Raw genomic sequence first — 24,569 nt, 5'->3', positions numbered from 1 at the left:
TGAGGTTTATTCTTGTAATTCATTTGAGGATTGTAGTGAACGACTGAGTCCCGGCGAGAGCTGGGCAGGCGGCCCGCCGAACCCTCTGGTTCGCCTCAGGGGGAGGTGGGGCCGTGACAGTTGGTATCAGAGCTTAGGCTTCAGATCTCTGTAGTGTATCCTAGGCTTGAAGTTTAGGATGCCGGACTGTGGGTTTGAATTGACTCTTGAGAGATTTTTGCGGGATGTCTTGACTTGATTGGTACAAGAGGGAATGTCGAGGACGACATTCTTTTAAGGAGGGGAGATTGTGACGCCCCGAAAAAAAATGATTTTGAGAACCCGGAAATTTTCTAATTTTCTAGGGTTTATTTTTTAAACGCCCGCCTTTTCTACATTTTCTTGATTAGAAAAATTCCCCAGATAAAGTTTATGAGCAAAAATAGTTTTAAAATCATTTTTCCAGTATCGGTTAGTTTTTAAGAAATTAAAAGCGTATTTTGGACGTGGGACCCGCAAGTGCGGTAAATGCATTATATTTTTGAGAACTTGTAGGAATTTTGTATTAAGTGATATTATTTTACAATGTGTTAAGATATTTGTATTGGAGAGACAAAAAGATAAGTTTTGAACCAAAAGGGTGACAAGTGTCATCTTCCTATTCAACCTTGACTTTGACCATTATTTCTTACCTTTATTAATACTCAATTTTGACCAAAAAATCACCTAAATTTCTGCAAGCTTGGCCGAACCTCTTGGAGCAAAAATGCAAGAAGAAAGCCTTCAACTCCAACTCCATTTCTTGCTCAATCTTGTGAATCAACCGTTAAACTTTCGAATTCCTCCACAAAAGTCACTTGTTTAGGAAGATTGAAGGTAGTGGTGGAGTGATTAGAGAAGGCAAAGGACTAAGCCATCAACTTTCTTGATATTTCAAGGTTCATGTCTAGCAATCCTTTCTTTGTTCTTGATTATACTAAATTAGTGACTTGTGATGGCTAAAGAGATGGTTTGATGGATTATATTTTGAGTTGTGGTTGGATGGATGAACTTTTATTATTTTTGGGGATTTTTCTGTTTTAATATGAGTATGATTATGTGGTTATGTATGATGATTGGAAATGATGTTTAATGATTCTAGAAGGTGGAAAAAGTGGAAGATTGCAAGTAAATTCTGTTTTGGAAGAAATCTGGAAAATTAGGGTTCTTGGTTTTTCATTCTGTCCGAAATTTTTGGTCCTAGATAGAGGCCGAATTGGCCTTGGCTCAAAACATGAAGGTTGTAGGTATTGATGTTTTAAAGGTTCCTGTAAAATTTCAGGTCAATTGGAGTAGTGTAGAATGAGATAAGCCGAAATTACTATTGCTGTTCTGGGTTCATCAGGATGTTAGAACTGCGTCTGAAATGGGTTGTTTTGACTGGAATTGTTTTGGATTTAGGTGTTGAGGTCGTCTGATGAAATGTATCTTGATGTCATAGCTACCATATTCCTTTGGAATTTCTGCATTTGGACTTGTGTAGACTGAGTTGGACTAATTACAGCATAGTGTGATTTGTGAACCTGCAATTACGGTTCTGGTTTGTTATTTGGCATATTTGACTTAGTTGTGCTGGGATTTGGACTGAGTGACCTTCTACATTGTTGTAGCCCTATCTCTTAGCTTCGAAATGGTGGGTCTTACACCCTAATCCGATAATCGTAGTGCAAGTTGTGCCATTACCGCAAAATGACGTCAAAACTGTTTTCTGGTTTTGAGCTTAACTTTCATTTCCGGACTTTTCCCTAGCTTGACTTGTCTTTGTACTACTTGGAGCTTGCTGAATGGCTATTGGATGAACTTGTTGTTGTGTGTGTACCTTTGGGATTGGCTAAGGAAATAATGAAGCCATGATGGCTGGAAAAGTAAAGAAATTCAGGGGAAGTGCTGTCCGAACTTTGAAGGGATTTGTTTGCATTGAGTTTGTGATCTAAGACTTGGATTTGAGCAAGGCAATGTTATATGCTGGATGATTTCTGAGCCATGGAGGTGAGTGACCCTAAACTATTTCCAAAGTACTTGTGAAATGTTTCTTACATTATTTACTTTTGAACTGTTTCCAAAGCTACTTTTGAACTGTTTTCTTGCATATCATGCGTGTTTATATGAAAGTGTTCCTTGTTTGATATATTTCCTTGACTTCATGACTTGTATTATTGATTGATACCGTGTTACGTGCATTGAATGATTTCCAAAACGAGCTTTCTAGGCGAGTGTGTATTTTATCGCACTCGACCTAAATCAATGTGAAATTTTCATGATAAATGATTAAATGCTACTTGCGCATGAATGTAAGCCTTTTGGGCTGAACTGGCCATTGCCCCTTGTTACCGGTCGTCTCGAGCCAGAAACGGACTCGGTCGGGCGATTAGGGACCTGGGTGAACGTTTGGTATACTCGAGTATTACCTTTGTAGGTTGGTGGAGGTTGGTGGAAAATGATGCAATTTCAAATGAAAAAAAAAGGAAATGACAGGAGAACGAACGTATCTTTTCATGAATGTTACTATCGCTTTCCATTGTACATGTTTCTTGAATTATTGATACTCCATATTTAATGTTTTGTAAATGTTGTAATTGTTTCTGGACTTATAATTTGATTTATGACATCATTGAAAAGAAATATTGTTAAACCGATTTGATTACTGATTTTCTGGTTACTCGCTGAGCTTCTAGCTCACCCCAAAACTATTTTATTCCCCTCCACAGGGCTCAAAGCGAAGGAAGGCTTGTAGTACTTGTGCGCATGATTGGATGGCCTTTATGTTGTACAGTTTGGATTTGGAATCATTTTATGTATAGTTGAGAATTGTTTCCGCTTTGCTTTTGACATGTAATTATTGGAGAATTTATTGTAATATTTGAGGTTTATTCTTGTAATTCATTTGAGGATTGTAGTGAACGACTGAGTCCCGGCGAGAGCTGGGCAGGCGGCCCGCCGAACCCTCTGGTTCGCCTCAGGGGGAGGTGGGGCCGTGACAGTTGGTATCAGAGCTTAGGCTTCAGATCTCTGTAGTGTATCCTAGGCTTGAAGTTTAGGATGCCGGACTGTGGGTTTGAATTGACTCTTGAGAGATTTTTGCGGGATGTCTTGACTTGATTGGTACAAGAGGGAATGTCGAGGACGACATTCTTTTAAGGAGGGGAGATTGTGACGCCCCGAAAAAAAATGATTTTGAGAACCCGGAAATTTTCTAATTTTCTAGGGTTTATTTTTTAAACGCCCGCCTTTTCTACATTTTCTTGATTAGAAAAATTCCCCAGATAAAGTTTATGAGCAAAAATAGTTTTAAAATCATTTTTCCAGTATCGGTTAGTTTTTGAGAAATTAAAAGCGTATTTTGGACGTGGGACCCGCAAGTGCGGTAAATGCATTATATTTTTGAGAACTTGTAGGAATTTTGTATTAAGTGATATTATTTTACAATGTGTTAAGATATTTGTATTGGAGAGACAAAAAGATAAGTTTTGAACCAAAAGGGTGACAAGTGTCATCTTCCTATTCAACCTTGACTTTGACCATTATTTCTTACCTTTATTAATACTCATTTTTGACCCAAAAATCACCTAAATTTCTGCAAGCTTGGCCGAACCTCTTGGAGCAAAAATGCAAGAAGAAAGCCTTCAACTCCAACTCCATTTCTTGCTCAATCTTGTGAATCAACCGTTAAACTTTCGAATTCGTCCACAAAAGTCACTTGTTTAGGAAGATTGAAGGTAGTGGTGGAGTGATTAGAGAAGGCAAAGGACTAAGCCATCAACTTTCTTGATATTTCAAGGTTCATGTCTAGCAATCCTTTCTTTGTTCTTGATTATACTAAATTAGTGACTTGTGATGGCTAAAGAGATGGTTTGATGGATTATATTTTGAGTTGTGGTTGGATGGATGAACTTTTATTATTTTTGGGGATTTTTCTGTTTTAATATGAGTATGATTATGTGGTTATGTATGATGATTGGAAATGATGTTTAATGATTCTAGAAGGTGGAAAAAGTGGAAGATTGCAAGTAAATTCTGTTTTGGAAGAAATCTGGAAAATTAGGGTTCTTGGTTTTTCATTCTGTCCGAAATTTTTGGTCCTAGATAGAGGCCGAATTGGCCTTGGCTCAAAACATGAAGGTTGTAGGTATTGATGTTTTAAAGGTTCCTGTAAAATTTCAGGTCAATTGGAGTAGTGTAGAATGAGATAAGCCGAAATTACTATTGCTGTTCTGGGTTCATCAGGATGTTAGAACTGCGTCTGAAATGGGTTGTTTTGACTGGAATTGTTTTGGATTTAGGTGTTGAGGTCGTCTGATGAAATGTATCTTGATGTCATAGCTACCATATTCCTTTGGAATTTCTGCATTTGGACTTGTGTAGACTGAGTTGGACTAATTACAGCATAGTGTGATTTGTGAACCTGCAATTACGGTTCTGGTTTGTTATTTGGCATATTTGACTTAGTTGTTTTGGACTGAGTGACCTTCTACATTGTTGTAGCCCTATCTCTTAGCTTCGAAATGGTGGGTCTTACACCCTAATCCGATAATCGTAGTGCAAGTTGTGCCATTACCGCAAAATGACGTCAAAACTGTTTTCTGGTTTTGAGCTTAACTTTCATTTCCGGACTTTTCCCTAGCTTGACTTGTCTTTGTACTACTTGGAGCTTGCTGAATGGCTATTGGATGAACTTGTTGTTGTGTGTGTACCTTTGGGATTGGCTAAGGAAATAATGAAGCCATGATGGCTGGAAAAGTAAAGAAATTCAGGGGAAGTGCTGTCCGAACTTTGAAGGGATTTGTTTGCATTGAGTTTGTGATCTAAGACTTGGATTTGAGCAAGGCAATGTTATATGCTGGATGATTTCTGAGCCATGGAGGTGAGTGACCCTAAACTATTTCCAAAGTACTTGTGAAATGTTTCTTACATTATTTACTTTTGAACTGTTTCCAAAGCTACTTTTGAACTGTTTTCTTGCATATCATGCGTGTTTATATGAAAGTGTTCCTTGTTTGATATATTTCCTTGACTTCATGACTTGTATTATTGATTGATACCGTGTTACGTGCATTGAATGATTTCCAAAACGAGCTTTCTAGGCGAGTGTGTATTTTATCGCACTCGACCTAAATCAATGTGAAATTTTCATGATAAATGATTAAATGCTACTTGCGCATGAATGTAAGCCTTTTGGGCTGAACTGGCCATTGCCCCTTGTTACCGGTCGTCTCGAGCCAGAAACGGACTCGGTCGGGCGATTAGGGACCTGGGTGAACGTTTGGTATACTCGAGTATTACCTTTGTAGGTTGGTGGAGGTTGGTGGAAAATGATGCAATTTCAAATGAAAAAAAAAGGAAATGACAGGAGAACGAACGTATCTTTTCATGAATGTTACTATCGCTTTCCATTGTACATGTTTCTTGAATTATTGATACTCCATATTTAATGTTTTGTAAATGTTGTAATTGTTTCTGGACTTATAATTTGATTTATGACATCATTGAAAAGAAATATTGTTAAACCGATTTGATTACTGATTTTCTGGTTACTCGCTGAGCTTCTAGCTCACCCCAAAACTATTTTATTCCCCTCCACAGGGCTCAAAGCGAAGGAAGGCTTGTAGTACTTGTGCGCATGATTGGATGGCCTTTATGTTGTACAGTTTGGATTTGGAATCATTTTATGTATAGTTGAGAATTGTTTCCGCTTTGCTTTTGACATGTAATTATTGGAGAATTTATTGTAATATTTGAGGTTTATTCTTGTAATTCATTTGAGGATTGTAGTGATGAAACTGAGTCCCGACGAGAGCTGGGCAGGCGGCCCGCCGAACCCTCTGGTTCGCCTCAGGGGGAGGTGGGGCCGTGACAGTTGGTATCAGAGCTTAGGCTTCAGATCTCTGTAGTGTATCCTAGGCTTGAAGTTTAGGATGCCGGACTGTGGGTTTGAATTGACTCTTGAGAGATTTTTGCGGGATGTCTTGACTTGATTGGTACAAGAGGGAATGTCGAGGACGACATTCTTTTAAGGAGGGGAGATTGTGACGCCCCGAAAAAAAATGATTTTGAGAACCCGGAAATTTTCTAATTTTCTAGGGTTTATTTTTTAAATGCCCGCCTTTTCTACATTTTCTTGATTAGAAAAATTCCCCAGATAAAGTTTATGAGCAAAAATAGTTTTAAAATCATTTTTCCAGTATCGGTTAGTTTTTAAGAAATTAAAAGCGTATTTTGGACGTGGGACCCGCAAGTGCGGTAAATGCATTATATTTTTGAGAACTTGTAGGAATTTTGTATTAAGTGATATTATTTTACAATGTGTTAAGATATTTGTATTGGAGAGACAAAAAGATAAGTTTTGAACCAAAAGGGTGACAATTGTCATCTTCCTATTCAACCTTGACTTTGACCATTATTTCTTACCTTTATTAATACTCAATTTTGACCAAAAAATCACCTAAATTTCTGCAAGCTTGGCCGAACCTCTTGGAGCAAAAATGCAAGAAGAAAGCCTTCAACTCCAACTCCATTTCTTGCTCAATCTTGTGAATCAACCGTTAAACTTTCGAATTCCTCCACAAAAGTCACTTGTTTAGGAAGATTGAAGGTAGTGGTGGAGTGATTAGAGAAGGCAAAGGACTAAGCCATCAACTTTCTTGATATTTCAAGGTTCATGTCTAGCAATCCTTTCTTTGTTCTTGATTATACTAAATTAGTGACTTGTGATGGCTAAAGAGATGGTTTGATGGATTATATTTTGAGTTGTGGTTGGATGGATGAACTTTTATTATTTTTGGGGATTTTTCTGTTTTAATATGAGTATGATTATGTGGTTATGTATGATGATTGGAAATGATGTTTAATGATTCTAGAAGGTGGAAAAAGTGGAAGATTGCAAGTAAATTCTGTTTTGGAAGAAATCTGGAAAATTAGGGTTCTTGGTTTTTCATTCTGTCCGAAATTTTTGGTCCTAGATAGAGGCCGAATTGGCCTTGGCTCAAAACATGAAAGTTGTAGGTATTGATGTTTTAAAGGTTCCTGTAAAATTTCAGGTCAATTGGAGTAGTGTAGAATGAGATAAGCCGAAATTACTATTGCTGTTCTGGGTTCATCAGGATGTTAGAACTGCGTCTGAAATGGGTTGTTTTGACTGGAATTGTTTTGGATTTGGGTGTTGAGGTCGTCTGATGAAATGTATCTTGATGTCATAGCTACCATATTCCTTTGGAATTTCTGCATTTGGACTTGTGTAGACTGAGTTGGACTAATTACAGCATAGTGTGATTTGTGAACCTGCAATTACGGTTCTGGTTTGTTATTTGGCATATTTGACTTAGTTGTGCTGGGATTTGGACTGAGTGACCTTCTACATTGTTGTAGCCCTATCTCTTAGCTTCGAAATGGTGGGTCTTACACCCTAATCCGATAATCGTAGTGCAAGTTGTGCCATTACCGCAAAATGACGTCAAAACTGTTTTCTGGTTTTGAGCTTAACTTTCATTTCCGGACTTTTCCCTAGCTTGACTTGTCTTTGTACTACTTGGAGCTTGCTGAATGGCTATTGGATGAACTTGTTGTTGTGTGTGTACCTTTGGGATTGGCTAAGGAAATAATGAAGCCATGATGGCTGGAAAAGTAAAGAAATTCAGGGGAAGTGCTGTCCGAACTTTGAAGGGATTTGTTTGCATTGAGTTTGTGATCTAAGACTTGGATTTGAGCAAGGCAATGTTATATGCTGGATGATTTCTGAGCCATGGAGGTGAGTGACCCTAAACTATTTCCAAAGTACTTGTGAAATGTTTCTTACATTATTTACTTTTGAACTGTTTCCAAAGCTACTTTTGAACTGTTTTCTTGCATATCATGCGTGTTTATATGAAAGTGTTCCTTGTTTGATATATTTCCTTGACTTCATGACTTGTATTATTGATTGATACCGTGTTACGTGCATTGAATGATTTCCAAAACGAGCTTTCTAGGCGAGTGTGTATTTTATCGCACTCGACCTAAATCAATGTGAAATTTTCATGATAAATGATTAAATGCTACTTGCGCATGAATGTAAGCCTTTTGGGCTGAACTGGCCATTGCCCCTTGTTACCGGTCGTCTCGAGCCAGAAACGGACTCGGTCGGGCGATTAGGGACCTGGGTGAACGTTTGGTATACTCGAGTATTACCTTTGTAGGTTGGTGGAGGTTGGTGGAAAATGATGCAATTTCAAATGAAAAAAAAAGGAAATGACAGGAGAACGAACGTATCTTTTCATGAATGTTACTATCGCTTTCCATTGTACATGTTTCTTGAATTATTGATACTCCATATTTAATGTTTTGTAAATGTTGTAATTGTTTCTGGACTTATAATTTGATTTATGACATCATTGAAAAGAAATATTGTTAAACCGATTTGATTACTGATTTTCTGGTTACTCGCTGAGCTTCTAGCTCACCCCAAAACTATTTTATTCCCCTCCACAGGGCTCAAAGCGAAGGAAGGCTTGTAGTACTTGTGCGCATGATTGGATGGCCTTTATGTTGTACAGTTTGGATTTGGAATCATTTTATGTATAGTTGAGAATTGTTTCCGCTTTGCTTTTGACATGTAATTATTGGAGAATTTATTGTAATATTTGAGGTTTATTCTTGTAATTCATTTGAGGATTGTAGTGAACGACTGAGTCCCGGCGAGAGCTGGGCAGGCGGCCCGCCGAACCCTCTGGTTCGCCTCAGGGGGAGGTGGGGCCGTGACAGTTGGTATCAGAGCTTAGGCTTCAGATCTCTGTAGTGTATCCTAGGCTTGAAGTTTAGGATGCCGGACTGTGGGTTTGAATTGACTCTTGAGAGATTTTTGCGGGATGTCTTGACTTGATTGGTACAAGAGGGAATGTCGAGGACGACATTCTTTTAAGGAGGGGAGATTGTGACGCCCCGAAAAAAAATGATTTTGAGAACCCGGAAATTTTCTAATTTTCTAGGGTTTATTTTTTAAACGCCCGCCTTTTCTACATTTTCTTGATTAGAAAAATTCCCCAGATAAAGTTTATGAGCAAAAATAGTTTTAAAATCATTTTTCCAGTATCGGTTAGTTTTTAAGAAATTAAAAGCGTATTTTGGACGTGGGACCCGCAAGTGCGGTAAATGCATTATATTTTTGAGAACTTGTAGGAATTTTGTATTAAGTGATATTATTTTACAATGTGTTAAGATATTTGTATTGGAGAGACAAAAAGATAAGTTTTGAACCAAAAGGGTGACAAGTGTCATCTTCCTATTCAACCTTGACTTTGACCATTATTTCTTACCTTTATTAATACTCATTTTTGACCCAAAAATCACCTAAATTTCTGCAAGCTTGGCCGAACCTCTTGGAGCAAAAATGCAAGAAGAAAGCCTTCAACTCCAACTCCATTTCTTGCTCAATCTTGTGAATCAACCGTTAAACTTTCGAATTCGTCCACAAAAGTCACTTGTTTAGGAAGATTGAAGGTAGTGGTGGAGTGATTAGAGAAGGCAAAGGACTAAGCCATCAACTTTCTTGATATTTCAAGGTTCATGTCTAGCAATCCTTTCTTTGTTCTTGATTATACTAAATTAGCGACTTGTGATGGCTAAAGAGATGGTTTGATGGATTATATTTTGAGTTGTGGTTGGATGGATGAACTTTTATTATTTTTGGGGATTTTTCTGTTTTAATATGAGTATGATTATGTGGTTATGTATGATGATTGGAAATGATGTTTAATGATTCTAGAAGGTGGAAAAAGTGGAAGATTGCAAGTAAATTCTGTTTTGGAAGAAATCTGGAAAATTAGGGTTCTTGGTTTTTCATTCTGTCCGAAATTTTTGGTCCTAGATAGAGGCCGAATTGGCCTTGGCTCAAAACATGAAGGTTGTAGGTATTGATGTTTTAAAGGATCCTGTAAAATTTCAGGTCAATTGGAGTAGTGTAGAATGAGATAAGCCGAAATTACTATTGCTGTTCTGGGTTCATCAGGATGTTAGAACTGCGTCTGAAATGGGTTGTTTTGACTGGAATTGTTTTGGATTTAGGTGTTGAGGTCGTCTGATGAAATGTATCTTGATGTCATAGCTACCATATTCCTTTGGAATTTCTGCATTTGGACTTGTGTAGACTGAGTTGGACTAATTACAGCATAGTGTGATTTGTGAACCTGCAATTACGGTTCTGGTTTGTTATTTGGCATATTTGACTTAGTTGTTTTGGACTGAGTGACCTTCTACATTGTTGTAGCCCTATCTCTTAGTTTCGAAATGGTGGGTCTTACACCCTAATCCGATAATCGTAGTGCAAGTTGTGCCATTACCGCAAAATGACGTCAAAACTGTTTTCTGGTTTTGAGCTTAACTTTCATTTCCGGACTTTTCCCTAGCTTGACTTGTCTTTGTACTACTTGGAGCTTGCTGAATGGCTATTGGATGAACTTGTTGTTGTGTGTGTACCTTTGGGATTGGCTAAGGAAATAATGAAGCCATGATGGCTGGAAAAGTAAAGAAATTCAGGGGAAGTGCTGTCCGAACTTTGAAGGGATTTGTTTGCATTGAGTTTGTGATCTAAGACTTGGATTTGAGCAAGGCAATGTTATATGCTGGATGATTTCTGAGCCATGGAGGTGAGTGACCCTAAACTATTTCCAAAGTACTTGTGAAATGTTTCTTACATTATTTACTTTTGAACTGTTTCCAAAGCTACTTTTGAACTGTTTTCTTGCATATCATGCGTGTTTATATGAAAGTGTTCCTTGTTTGATATATTTCCTTGACTTCATGACTTGTATTATTGATTGATACCGTGTTACGTGCATTGAATGATTTCCAAAACGAGCTTTCTAGGCGAGTGTGTATTTTATCGCACTCGACCTAAATCAATGTGAAATTTTCATGATAAATGATTAAATGCTACTTGCGCATGAATGTAAGCCTTTTGGGCTGAACTGGCCATTGCCCCTTGTTACCGGTCGTCTCGAGCCAGAAACGGACTCGGTCGGGCGATTAGGGACCTGGGTGAACGTTTGGTATACTCGAGTATTACCTTTGTAGGTTGGTGGAGGTTGGTGGAAAATGATGCAATTTCAAATGAAAAAAAAAGGAAATGACAGGAGAACGAACGTATCTTTTCATGAATGTTACTATCGCTTTCCATTGTACATGTTTCTTGAATTATTGATACTCCATATTTAATGTTTTGTAAATGTTGTAATTGTTTCTGGACTTATAATTTGATTTATGACATCATTGAAAAGAAATATTGTTAAACCGATTTGATTACTGATTTTCTGGTTACTCGCTGAGCTTCTAGCTCACCCCAAAACTATTTTATTCCCCTCCACAGGGCTCAAAGCGAAGGAAGGCTTGTAGTACTTGTGCGCATGATTGGATGGCCTTTATGTTGTACAGTTTGGATTTGGAATCATTTTATGTATAGTTGAGAATTGTTTCCGCTTTGCTTTTGACATGTAATTATTGGAGAATTTATTGTAATATTTGAGGTTTATTCTTGTAATTCATTTGAGGATTGTAGTGATGAAACTGAGTCCCGACGAGAGCTGGGCAGGCGGCCCGCCGAACCCTCTGGTTCGCCTCAGGGGGAGGTGGGGCCGTGACAGTTGGTATCAGAGCTTAGGCTTCAGATCTCTGTAGTGTATCCTAGGCTTGAAGTTTAGGATGCCGGACTGTGGGTTTGAATTGACTCTTGAGAGATTTTTGCGGGATGTCTTGACTTGATTGGTACAAGAGGGAATGTCGAGGACGACATTCTTTTAAGGAGGGGAGAATGTGACGCCCCGAAAAAAAATGATTTTGAGAACCCGGAAATTTTCTAATTTTCTAGGGTTTATTTTTTAAACGCCCGTCTTTTCTACATTTTCTTGATTAGAAAAATTCCCCAGATAAAGTTTATGAGCAAAAATAGTTTTAAAATCATTTTTTCAGTATCGGTTAGTTTTTGAGAAATTAAAAGCGTATTTTGGACGTGGGACCCGCAAGTGCGGTAAATGCATTATATTTTTGACAACTTGTAGGAATTTTGTATTAAGTGATATTATTTTACAATGTGTTAAGATATTTGTATTGGAGAGACAAAAAGATAAGTTTTGAACCAAAAGGGTGACAAGTGTCATCTTCCTATTCAACCTTGACTTTGACCATTATTTCATACCTTTATTAATACTCATTTTTGACCCAAAAATCACCTAAATTTCTGCAAGCTTGGCCGAACCTCTTGGAGCAAAAATGCAAGAAGAAAGCCTTCAACTCCAACTCCATTTCTTGCTCAATCTTGTGAATCAACCGTTAAACTTTCGAATTCGTCCACAAAAGTCACTTGTTTAGGAAGATTGAAGGTAGTGGTGGAGTGATTAGAGAAGGCAAAGGACTAAGCCATCAACTTTCTTGATATTTCAAGGTTCATGTCTAGCAATCCTTTCTTTGTTCTTGATTATACTAAATTAGCGACTTGTGATGGCTAAAGAGATGGTTTGATGGATTATATTTTGAGTTGTGGTTGGATGGATGAACTTTTATTATTTTTGGGGATTTTTCTGTTTTAATATGAGTATGATTATGTGGTTATGTATGATGATTGGAAATGATGTTTAATGATTCTAGAAGGTGGAAAAAGTGGAAGATTGCAAGTAAATTCTGTTTTGGAAGAAATCTGGAAAATTAGGGTTCTTGGTTTTTCATTCTGTCCGAAATTTTTGGTCCTAGATAGAGGCCGAATTGGCCTTGGCTCAAAACATGAAGGTTGTAGGTATTGATGTTTTAAAGGATCCTGTAAAATTTCAGGTCAATTGGAGTAGTGTAGAATGAGATAAGCCGAAATTACTATTGCTGTTCTGGGTTCATCAGGATGTTAGAACTGCGTCTGAAATGGGTTGTTTTGACTGGAATTGTTTTGGATTTAGGTGTTGAGGTCGTCTGATGAAATGTATCTTGATGTCATAGCTACCATATTCCTTTGGAATTTCTGCATTTGGACTTGTGTAGACTGAGTTGGACTAATTACAGCATAGTGTGATTTGTGAACCTGCAATTACGGTTCTGGTTTGTTATTTGGCATATTTGACTTAGTTGTTTTGGACTGAGTGACCTTCTACATTGTTGTAGCCCTATCTCTTAGTTTCGAAATGGTGGGTCTTACACCCTAATCCGATAATCGTAGTGCAAGTTGTGCCATTACCGCAAAATGACGTCAAAACTGTTTTCTGGTTTTGAGCTTAACTTTCATTTCCGGACTTTTCCCTAGCTTGACTTGTCTTTGTACTACTTGGAGCTTGCTGAATGGCTATTGGATGAACTTGTTGTTGTGTGTGTACCTTTGGGATTGGCTAAGGAAATAATGAAGCCATGATGGCTGGAAAAGTAAAGAAATTCAGGGGAAGTGCTGTCCGAACTTTGAAGGGATTTGTTTGCATTGAGTTTGTGATCTAAGACTTGGATTTGAGCAAGGCAATGTTATATGCTGGATGATTTCTGAGCCATGGAGGTGAGTGACCCTAAACTATTTCCAAAGTACTTGTGAAATGTTTCTTACATTATTTACTTTTGAACTGTTTCCAAAGCTACTTTTGAACTGTTTTCTTGCATATCATGCGTGTTTATATGAAAGTGTTCCTTGTTTGATATATTTCCTTGACTTCATGACTTGTATTATTGATTGATACCGTGTTACGTGCATTGAATGATTTCCAAAACGAGCTTTCTAGGCGAGTGTGTATTTTATCGCACTCGACCTAAATCAATGTGAAATTTTCATGATAAATGATTAAATGCTACTTGCGCATGAATGTAAGCCTTTTGGGCTGAACTGGCCATTGCCCCTTGTTACCGGTCGTCTCGAGCCAGAAACGGACTCGGTCGGGCGATTAGGGACCTGGGTGAACGTTTGGTATACTCGAGTATTACCTTTGTAGGTTGGTGGAGGTTGGTGGAAAATGATGCAATTTCAAATGAAAAAAAAAGGAAATGACAGGAGAACGAACGTATCTTTTCATGAATGTTACTATCGCTTTCCATTGTACATGTTTCTTGAATTATTGATACTCCATATTTAATGTTTTGTAAATGTTGTAATTGTTTCTGGACTTATAATTTGATTTATGACATCATTGAAAAGAAATATTGTTAAACCGATTTGATTACTGATTTTCTGGTTACTCGCTGAGCTTCTAGCTCACCCCAAAACTATTTTATTCCCCTCCACAGGGCTCAAAGCGAAGGAAGGCTTGTAGTACTTGTGCGCATGATTGGATGGCCTTTATGTTGTACAGTTTGGATTTGGAATCATTTTATGTATAGTTGAGAATTGTTTCCGCTTTGCTTTTGACATGTAATTATTGGAGAATTTATTGTAATATTTGAGGTTTATTCTTGTAATTCATTTGAGGATTGTAGTGATGAAACTGAGTCCCGACGAGAGCTGGGCAGGCGGCCCGCCGAACCCTCTGGTTCGCCTCAGGGGGAGGTGGGGCCGTGACAGTTGGTATCAGAGCTTAGGCTTCAGATCTCTGTAGTGTATCCTAGGCTTGAAGTTTAGGATGCCGGACTGTGGGTTTGAATTGACTCTTGAGAGATTTTTGCGGGATGTCTTGACTTGATTGGTACAAGAGGGAATGTCGAGGACGACATTCTTTTAAGGAGGGGAGAATGTGACGCCCCGAAAAAAAATGATTTTGAGAACCCGGAAATTTTCTAATTTTCTAGGGTTTATTTTTTAAACGCCCGTCTTTTCTACATTTTCTTGATTAGAAAAATTCCCCAGATAAAGTTTATGAGCAAAAATAGTTTTAAAATCATTTTTTCAGTATCGGTTAGTTTTTGAGAAATTAAAAGCGTATTTTGGACGTGGGACCCGCAAGTGCGGTAAATGCATTATATTTTTGACAACTTGTAGGAATTTTGTATTAAGTGATATTATTTTACAATGTGTTAAGATATTTGTATTGGAGAGACAAAAAGATAAGTTTTGAACCAAAAGGGTGACAAGTGTCATCTTCCTATTCAACCTTGACTTTGACCATTATTTCATACCTTTATTAATACTCATTTTTGACCCAAAAATCACCTAAATTTCTGCAAGCTTGGCCGAACCTCTTGGAGCAAAAATGCAAGAAGAAAGCCTTCAACTCCAACTCCATTTCTTGCTCAATCTTGTGAATCAACCGTTAAACTTTCGAATTCGTCCACAAAAGTCACTTGTTTAGGAAGATTGAAGGTAGTGGTGGAGTGATTAGAGAAGGCAAAGGACTAAGCCATCAACTTTCTTGATATTTCAAGGTTCATGTCTAGCAATCCTTTCTTTGTTCTTGATTATACTAAATTAGCGACTTGTGATGGCTAAAGAGATGGTTTGATGGATTATATTTTGAGTTGTGGTTGGATGGATGAACTTTTATTATTTTTGGGGATTTTTCTGTTTTAATATGAGTATGATTATGTGGTTATGTATGATGATTGGAAATGATGTTTAATGATTCTAGAAGGTGGAAAAAGTGGAAGATTGCAAGTAAATTCTGTTTTGGAAGAAATCTGGAAAATTAGGGTTCTTGGTTTTTCATTCTGTCCGAAATTTTTGGTCCTAGATAGAGGCCGAATTGGCCTTGGCTCAAAACATGAAGGTTGTAGGTATTGATGTTTTAAAGGATCCTGTAAAATTTCAGGTCAATTGGAGTAGTGTAGAATGAGATAAGCCGAAATTACTATTGCTGTTCTGGGTTCATCAGGATGTTAGAACTGCGTCTGAAATGGGTTGTTTTGACTGGAATTGTTTTGGATTTAGGTGTTGAGGTCGTCTGATGAAATGTATCTTGATGTCATAGCTACCATATTCCTTTGGAATTTCTGCATTTGGACTTGTGTAGACTGAGTTGGACTAATTACAGCATAGTGTGATTTGTGAACCTGCAATTACGGTTCTGGTTTGTTATTTGGCATATTTGACTTAGTTGTTTTGGACTGAGTGACCTTCTACATTGTTGTAGCCCTATCTCTTAGTTTCGAAATGGTGGGTCTTACACCCTAATCCGATAATCGTAGTGCAAGTTGTGCCATTACCGCAAAATGACGTCAAAACTGTTTTCTGGTTTTGAGCTTAACTTTCATTTCCGGACTTTTCCCTAGCTTGACTTGTCTTTGTACTACTTGGAGCTTGCTGAATGGCTATTGGATGAACTTGTTGTTGTGTGTGTACCTTTGGGATTGGCTAAGGAAATAATGAAGCCATGATGGCTGGAAAAGTAAAGAAATTCAGGGGAAGTGCTGTCCGAACTTTGAAGGGATTTGTTTGCATTGAGTTTGTGATCTAAGACTTGGATTTGAGCAAGGCAATGTTATATGCTGGATGATTTCTGAGCCATGGAGGTGAGTGACCCTAAACTATTTCCAAAGTACTTGTGAAATGTTTCTTACATTATTTACTTTTGAACTGTTTCCAAAGCTACTTTTGAACTGTTTTCTTGCATATCATGCGTGTTTATATGAAAGTGTTCCTTGTTTGATATATTTCCTTGACTTCATGACTTGTATTATTGATTGATACCGTGTTACGTGCATTGAATGATTTCCAAAATGAGCTTTCTAGGCGAGTGTGTATTTTATCGCACTCGACCTAAATCAATGTGAAATTTTCATGATAAATGATTAAATGCTACTTGCGCATGAATGTAAGCCTTTTGGGCTGAACTGGCCATTGCCCCTTGTTACCGGTCGTCTCGAGCCAGAAACGGACTCGGTCGGGCGATTAGGGACCTGGGTGAACGTTTGGTATACTCGAGTATTACCTTTGTAGGTTGGTGGAGGTTGGTGGAAAATGATGCAATTTCAAATGAAAAAAAAAGGAAATGACAGGAGAACGAACGTATCTTTTCATGAATGTTACTATCGCTTTCCATTGTACATGTTTCTTGAATTATTGATACTCCATATTTAATGTTTTGTAAATGTTGTAATTGTTTCTGGACTTATAATTTGATTTATGACATCATTGAAAAGAAATATTGTTAAACCGATTTGATTACTGATTTTCTGGTTACTCGCTGAGCTTCTAGCTCACCCCAAAACTATTTTATTCCCCTCCACAGGGCTCAAAGCGAAGGAAGGCTTGTAGTACTTGTGCGCATGATTGGATGGCCTTTATGTTGTACAGTTTGGATTTGGAATCATTTTATGTATAGTTGAGAATTGTTTCCGCTTTGCTTTTGACATGTAATTATTGGAGAATTTATTGTAATATTTGAGGTTTATTCTTGTAATTCATTTGAGGATTGTAGTGAACGACTGAGTCCCGGCGAGAGCTGGGCAGGCGGCCCGCCAAACCCTCTGGTTCGCCTCTGGGGGAGGTGGGGCCGTGACACATGATATCTAGATGCAAGGCCCTAAGAAAGCGGTAACACATAGCACGTAAGCATGCAAATCACACAAGCGAAAAGAAAGCGAATAAAACCCTAACTATTACATTCGAGGGGGGCCTACTACAATCTAACAAGGGGAAATGAAAATAAATAAAATAAACCTAACTATTACAACTTGCCATTTAAATGCCTTTCAAATGATCAAAATTGAACTAAAATAAATTTACAAAACTAAAACCAATAAAGCAAACAAATAAATAAATAAACATTCAAGAGACACGTAATAAAACACGTAAAGTCACATAGGGCACGTAGGGTCAGATAAAGTAAGAAATGAGGGATAGAGTGTACCTTCCTTGAGTGGGGCCCTATCGGAGTGAAATTACTTATTTACCCTCCAAAATAAAAGAAAAGGTCAAGGCATCACGAATAATTACGTAAATACGAAATTGAATCATCAAAAGCCTCGAAATGCCTAAACAGCCCATATTCAACTAAATTAGGATCCAATTGAAAAGAAAAAGAAAGTTTAAGGGATCAATTTGATTAATTTTTCAATTGCTTGGGCCATAGTGAAACAAGGGGAGACTTGGGGGGCCAAAGTGTAATTTTCAGAAATTATTCATGCATGCAAATGAAAGCTTCCAGCAAACTGACGCTTTCTTTGCTTCTATCGTTTTCTGCTGCAAAATTTGCAGCTTGTGAACAAACCAGAGAAATGGCAAAATTTACAAACAAATACGCAAACCTCATCAAATTCTCTACAACCATTATTGACACAAGATTCGGCATGCACACAAGGTAAGAAAATCCAGCTTGTGGGTTGTTACGGGAATCAAAGACATGAAAGCTAACGCAGCTTCATGCAAAACAATATGAGAAAAAACTTCTGCAATCTGGAAAAATGAAACCTGCTGCAATTCGTGTTTCCAAAATTTGAGCAAAACCAATCCATCTAAGCATACAGACATGGAACTAACCGCGATCCAACTATCTGCTTCATCCACCAAACGTAAACGTAGAAAGAAATTAAGCAAGTTCTTAAAGAACTTTCTTTTCTACACCATTCCAGCAAACCAGAGGAAACATGCTGCAATTTTCATCCACAAGCTTCCATAGACTTGCCATCCGAATGCATGCAAGTGGAAAGATGAATGCAGAATGATAAAAGTTTACAAGCCTCCAATTCTTGATGAAGATTTCTACCAGTTCTGGACTCAAAATACGAACTTCATTCGTATGAGGTCTTAACACAACATCAGAAATCTTAAGCTGAACAACAAACACACAGGACTTCAATCATCCAACCTAGCCACGGATTCTAAACTTTTCATGCAAATTTTACAAGGAAAATCACTGCAACAGAAAAGAAAGCTTGCTGCAATGAGTCATCAGTTTTCAAGCTTATTGCAGCAGACTCTATACGCCATGCTTAGCCCAAGGAAATCTAAACCCAAGCCAGGGGGTCATCCAACATTCCAATGGCTATTCAGCCGAGAGCTCAAACAAACAGGAGATGATTTGCCACTGCCGCAACAAAGTGCCGCTACGAACTTCACAACTTATCCCATGCATTTATGTTCATATGACCAGAACCAGCAACATCATTCTTAGCCAAAAACCCACATATCCCTTAACCCCATTATTGCTTACAGAAACCAAGCAGAATAAAAACATCTTAAGATAAACCAAAACAGATCAAGGGGTCATGCAAATCTAATAACAGAGAGAAAATCTACAATTTGTTGGGCTTACTTATCACAAAGATCAGCCATAAAGTTAATCAAAGCATCTCAGATTCATCATAAAACCACTACCGAGGACCCCTAAACTATTGCCCATGCGTTCATCAAACATTAACAACAGAAAAAAATCCAAACTTGGCATGAGTTTGTGACTGAAATACCTTGGCGAAGATCTGCCGATTGCAATGGAGGGCTAAAATGATGGCGGTAGTGAAGGTTAACGATTCCAACAGTCGCTTTGCTCCTTGGGAAAGTAGCACCAGGCCTCATCTCCTCCTTGCTCAGAGACTCTCTTTCGTTGTTCCCGACCTCAGTCGCCCCAGATTCTTTTCCCTCTCGGCTTTTCTCAAAGCTGTCCAGACTATTCCTTCAAACTCCAGCCGTTATGAAACCCCTCCTTTTCATTTTCTGATTTCCTTCCCTGCTGCCGAAGCTTTTCTTTTCTTTCTCGCTTTTGTTTTTCCTTGGTTCCCTCTTCACCCAAAACTCTGACGAAGACTCTTTCTCCTCCTCTCATTTTTCTTTCTAGTTTTCTTGCCCGTCTGTTTTCCTTTTTTCCGCCGTCACTTCCTTGCTCTCTCGTCCAAACTCTCCCTCCTCCTCATTCTCTCCCCTCGTTCTTTTCTCTCGATTCCCTCAAACCCTAGCCGCCCTCTTTTTTCCCCACTTCGTCAGCCGTCCTCCCTTCTATCAAACTCGGCCGCCTCTTTTTCCTATCAAGCCCAGCCGTCGTATTCTCTCAGTCCCCCCTTGTAGCTCTCTCTCTCGCTTAGTTTCCTCAGCCGCTGTTCACTCTATTCTCTCAACCCCTAGCCGTCACTCCCCTCTTTCTGGTTTCTTTCTTTTACCGTCCAAAAAAAACCTTACTCTTAGCTCACTCCAAACCCCACCTCCTTTCTTGGCTGCGACTGTTTTTATAGGAACCCATGCCCCCTAAACCCTCACCTCAAAGGTGAGGATGAAGAGTTGGTTTTTACCAAAAACATGAGCCCTCCGATGACCATTGGGAGAAAGAAAAAACCAGCAAAAAAAAAATCCCCGTGGAAAATCCTGATGACTGATATTTCTTCATGCTTCTGTAATGCTGCATGCGCGGCTTTTCTTTTTTTTTATTTATTTATTTAGTATGAAGACAAAAATAAATAATAAAATAAAATGAACTAGAACAAAATAAAATAAAATAAAAACCCTAGAATTGAAACAAATAAAGCAAAAATTAAAAATTAATTAAACAAATAAAGTTAAAAATAAAAAATTTGGTGTCTACATTCTTGACTCAAAGTTCAACATTGTTTTCAAAGGAAAAAGAGTTAATGACATTTATGTGGTGATTCTTGAAAAAGTTGATGCTTCCAGCGTTAGTTGTCTCAAAGTAGCAAATAAGGATCCCTGGTTGTGGCACAGAAGGCTTTGTCACTTCAATATGGAGTTGCTAAAAGAAATTTTCAAAAATGACCTGGTTAGAGGACTTCCAAAACTCAATTTTTGTAAAGATCGCATATGTGATGCTTGCCAATTTGGAAAACAATTCAAGGTACCTTTTAAACCAAAAAAATGTGTTTCTACCTCAAAGCCCTTAGAACTCCTACATCTTGATCTTTTTGGTCCAACTCAAACCACAAGCCTTGGTGGCAAGAGATTCTGTTTTGTTATTGTTGATAACTATTCTAGATACACTTGGGTGATGTTTCTTGCACATAAAGATGATGCTTTCAAAAACTTTATTTCCCTGTTTGCCAAGGTTCAAAATCTGATTGGTTTAAAAATCATAAAAATAAGAAGTGACAATGGCACAGAATTTCATTTTTGTGGATTTCCAGAATTTTGTGACAACAATGGCATTACACATGAGTTTTCTATTGCTAGAGTACCTCAGCAAAATGGAGTAGTTGAAAAGAAAAATAGAACTCTTCAAGAAGCTGCTAGAACCATGCTTAGTGAATGCAATTTACCAAAGTACTTTTGGGTTGAAACTATAAACACTGCATGCTATACCATGAACAGAGTTATCTTAAGACCAATCTTGAACAAAACTTCATATGAGCTGTTGTTTGATAAAAAACCTGTAGTTGGTTACTTTAAAGTTTTTGGTTGCAAATGCTTCATTCTGAACATCAAGGAGCATCTTGGTAAGTTTGATAAAAAATCTGATGAGGGGATCTTCTTGGGATATTGTGAAAACAAGAAAGGCTTTAGAGTTTATAATCATAGAACTCTGGTTATAGAAGAAGCTATACATATCACTTTTGATGAATCTAATGGTGACACTTCCATGAGTTGCGGTGAAGATGATGATGCAGGTGTTCGAGAAGAATTTAAGAGGCTAACAATCAGCAATCAAGGCACAGCTCCATCAGAAAATAATTCAAAGGAAGATGAAAATCAAGATAGTCCTGCTAGAGAAGACAATGATAGTGACACTGGAATTCCAAATGATCTTCCAAGAGCCTGGAAATTCATCCAAAATCATCCCAAGGAACTTATCATTGGGGATCCATCTGAAAAGGTCAGTACACGTTCCTCCTCTAGACAATTAATAGATAACTTTGCATTGGTCTCAGATTTTGAGCCCAAAAATGTTGTTGATGCATTAAATGATGAGAGCTGGATTTTGGCCATAGAAGAGGAGTTAAATCAATTTGAAAGACATAAGGTTTGGACATTAGTTGCTAAACCACAAGATCATCCTATTATTGGCACTAAATGGGTTTTTAGAAACAAAATGAATGACAAAGGCGAAATAGTTAGAAACAAGGTCAGATTGGTAGCTAAGGGTTACACTCAAGAAGAAGGAATAGATTTTGATGAATCATTTGCACCCGTAGCTAGGCTAGAATCTATTAGAATGTTTTTAGCTTTTGCATGTTTCAAGAATTTTAAGTTATTTCAAATGGATGTTAAAAGTGCTTTCTTAAATGGTTTTATAGATCAAGAAGTTTATGTTGATCAACCTCCTGGTTTTGAAAATGAAAATGATCCAAATCATGTTTTTAAACTCTCAAAAGCGCTATATCGTTTAAAACAAGCTCCAAGAGCATGGTAGGAGCGTTTGAGTGGTGTTTTGATTGAAAATGGTTTCAAAAGAGGTATAGTGGATACTACCCTTTTCACTAAACAAAGTTTGTATGATCTTCTAATTGTACAAATTTATGTGGATGATATTATATTTGGTGCTACTAATGAGAGACTGTGCAAGGACTTCTCCAAAATCATGCAAAAAGAGTTTGAAATGAGCATAATGGGAGAACTGAATTTCTTCCTTGGACTCCAAGTGACACAAACCCAAGATGGAACATTCATCAATCAAACCAAATACACCAAGGAACTGCTGAAAAGATTTGGAATGGAGGACTCAAAGCAAGTTGGAACACCCATGTGCACATCTGCCAAGCTTGACAAAGATGAAGAAGGTACAAAAGTTGATGAAAAGAAGTATAGATGTATGATTGGTAGCTTGCTTTATTTAACAGCTAGTAGACCTGATATCATGTTTGTTGTGTGCTTATGTGCTTGTTTTCAATCTTGTCTAAAGGAATCACATTTAACTGCGGTAAAAAGAATCTTTAGATACTTAAAAGGAATTGTGAAATTTGGCCTTTGGTATCCTAAGTGTCATGAACTTCCCTTGTGTGGATTCTCTGATGCTGATTTTGGTGGCTGTAGAGTAGATAGAAAAAGTACAACTGGTATATGTAATTTTCTTGGAAATTGCTTAGTATCCTGGTTCAACAAGAAACATAATGCCATTTCATTATCTACAACCGAAGCAGAATATGTTGCTGCTGGTGCTTGCTGTGCTCAATTGTTGTGGATGAAAAATACTTTGAATGATTTTGGTTTAGTGTATAATTCCGTACCTATGTTTTGTGATAACACTAGTGCCATTAATTTGACAAAAAATCCCATTCAACATTCTAGGACAAAGCATATAGACATTAATCATCACTTCATTCGCGATCTTGTCCACAAGGGTGAAATTTGTGTTCAATATATTTGTTCTAAAGATCAAATTGCTGATATCCTCACAAAAGCCCTTCCACTGGATCAATTTGTGTATCTGAGAACAAAACTGGGCGTCTCAGAAAAAATTCTCTAAGTTTCTCTTTGGTCACTTCTTATCGGACGTCCGATAGATTAAAACGGACGTCTGACAGTGTTCTTCATTCTTTTCTGGAAAATTCTGGTTCGAACGATTGCGTCGGACGCGTCACTTCGTTCGGCCGTCCGACACTCAAAAATTGCTTCATATAAGGAAGCCACCTACCTCATTAAGTTTATTAACTTTCTTTGTCTGGGACACAACCCTTCAGTTCTCTCTCAAAGTTCAAAATTCAAATTACTCTCTCCTCTAATCAAGTTCCAAGAAATTGATTCAATCGACACCATTACACCCCTATTGCCCGTTGTCTGAACATAAAAACCTCTTCCAACTTTCAACTGCCTCACATTTCCCTAATTTATATCAGAAACCCTAAGTTTTCAAATCAGACTTCTTGTGGTTGGTTCGTGCATCACCATTAATTCATATTGCACTCTTCATCTATCTTATACACTTTGCACCACTCCCTACATCAACATCCAACTACATTACATCATAGTTAGGATTAGAGGTGGTTCTGCGGGGGTCGGACGCTCTTTTAGACTTAGGGATGAGGATATTGAAATTGTGGAACCCTCTACCAAAGCATCCAAAAAGAAAAATGCAAACAGAGGTGGAAAGGTAAAGCAAACTGCTCAAAGGAAGCGCGATGCTCCAACTGTTGAGCCATCTGATGAGCAGATGGAAGAGCATCACTCTGAAGAAAATCTAGGTGGTAGGAATGCAGAAGAAATGGAGGAACCCACCCATGCTGAAGTGACTGTCTCGAAATCACCTGGGAAAAGAAAAAGATCTGCCTAAAAGGGAAGCACTCCTCAATCAAATGCAGAGAAAAATGCTGAGGTTCAGCACACCCCTGAGCCATCTACCAGAAAATCTCCACGGACAAGGCCTGAGGTTCAGAATACTGAGTTATCTGCCAAGCAAACTGCAAAAAGGAAACGGTCTGGAAAGGAACCAGTGACTCAGCCTGCTATGGAACCTTCTCCTCTGCCAAAATTCATTGATGATGAGGCCAAAGACAGATTTGAGTTGGTCTCACAAAAGGGTTTCATCACTCAAAGGACCATTTCTCCTCCTGAATTTCGTAAGCTTGACCTCGAACCTATCATTAAGCTCTTTGAGTTCCAAAAATGGTTTCAACTTCTGTCCATCCCCAATACTTTTTACCCTGATATGCTTTTATCAGTTCTTTGCAAATCTCAGAAAGGGTAACTCACACACTGAACTCATCTCTAGGGTCAACTCTGTAGACATCACGTTAACTCCTGACATTGTGAATTCCATTCTAAAAACAAGTATTGAATCTGATTTTAAAGGAAAAGTTGCAAATTTCTTTTCATATGAAGAATATCCCTC

The sequence above is a fragment of the Coffea arabica genome, chromosome 8e (genome assembly GCF_036785885.1).
Source record: "Coffea arabica cultivar ET-39 chromosome 8e, Coffea Arabica ET-39 HiFi, whole genome shotgun sequence".
Lineage (NCBI taxonomy): Eukaryota > Viridiplantae > Streptophyta > Magnoliopsida > Gentianales > Rubiaceae > Coffea > Coffea arabica.
The sequence above is the reverse complement of the archived record's forward strand: the minus strand, read 5'-3'. Positions refer to the sequence as shown.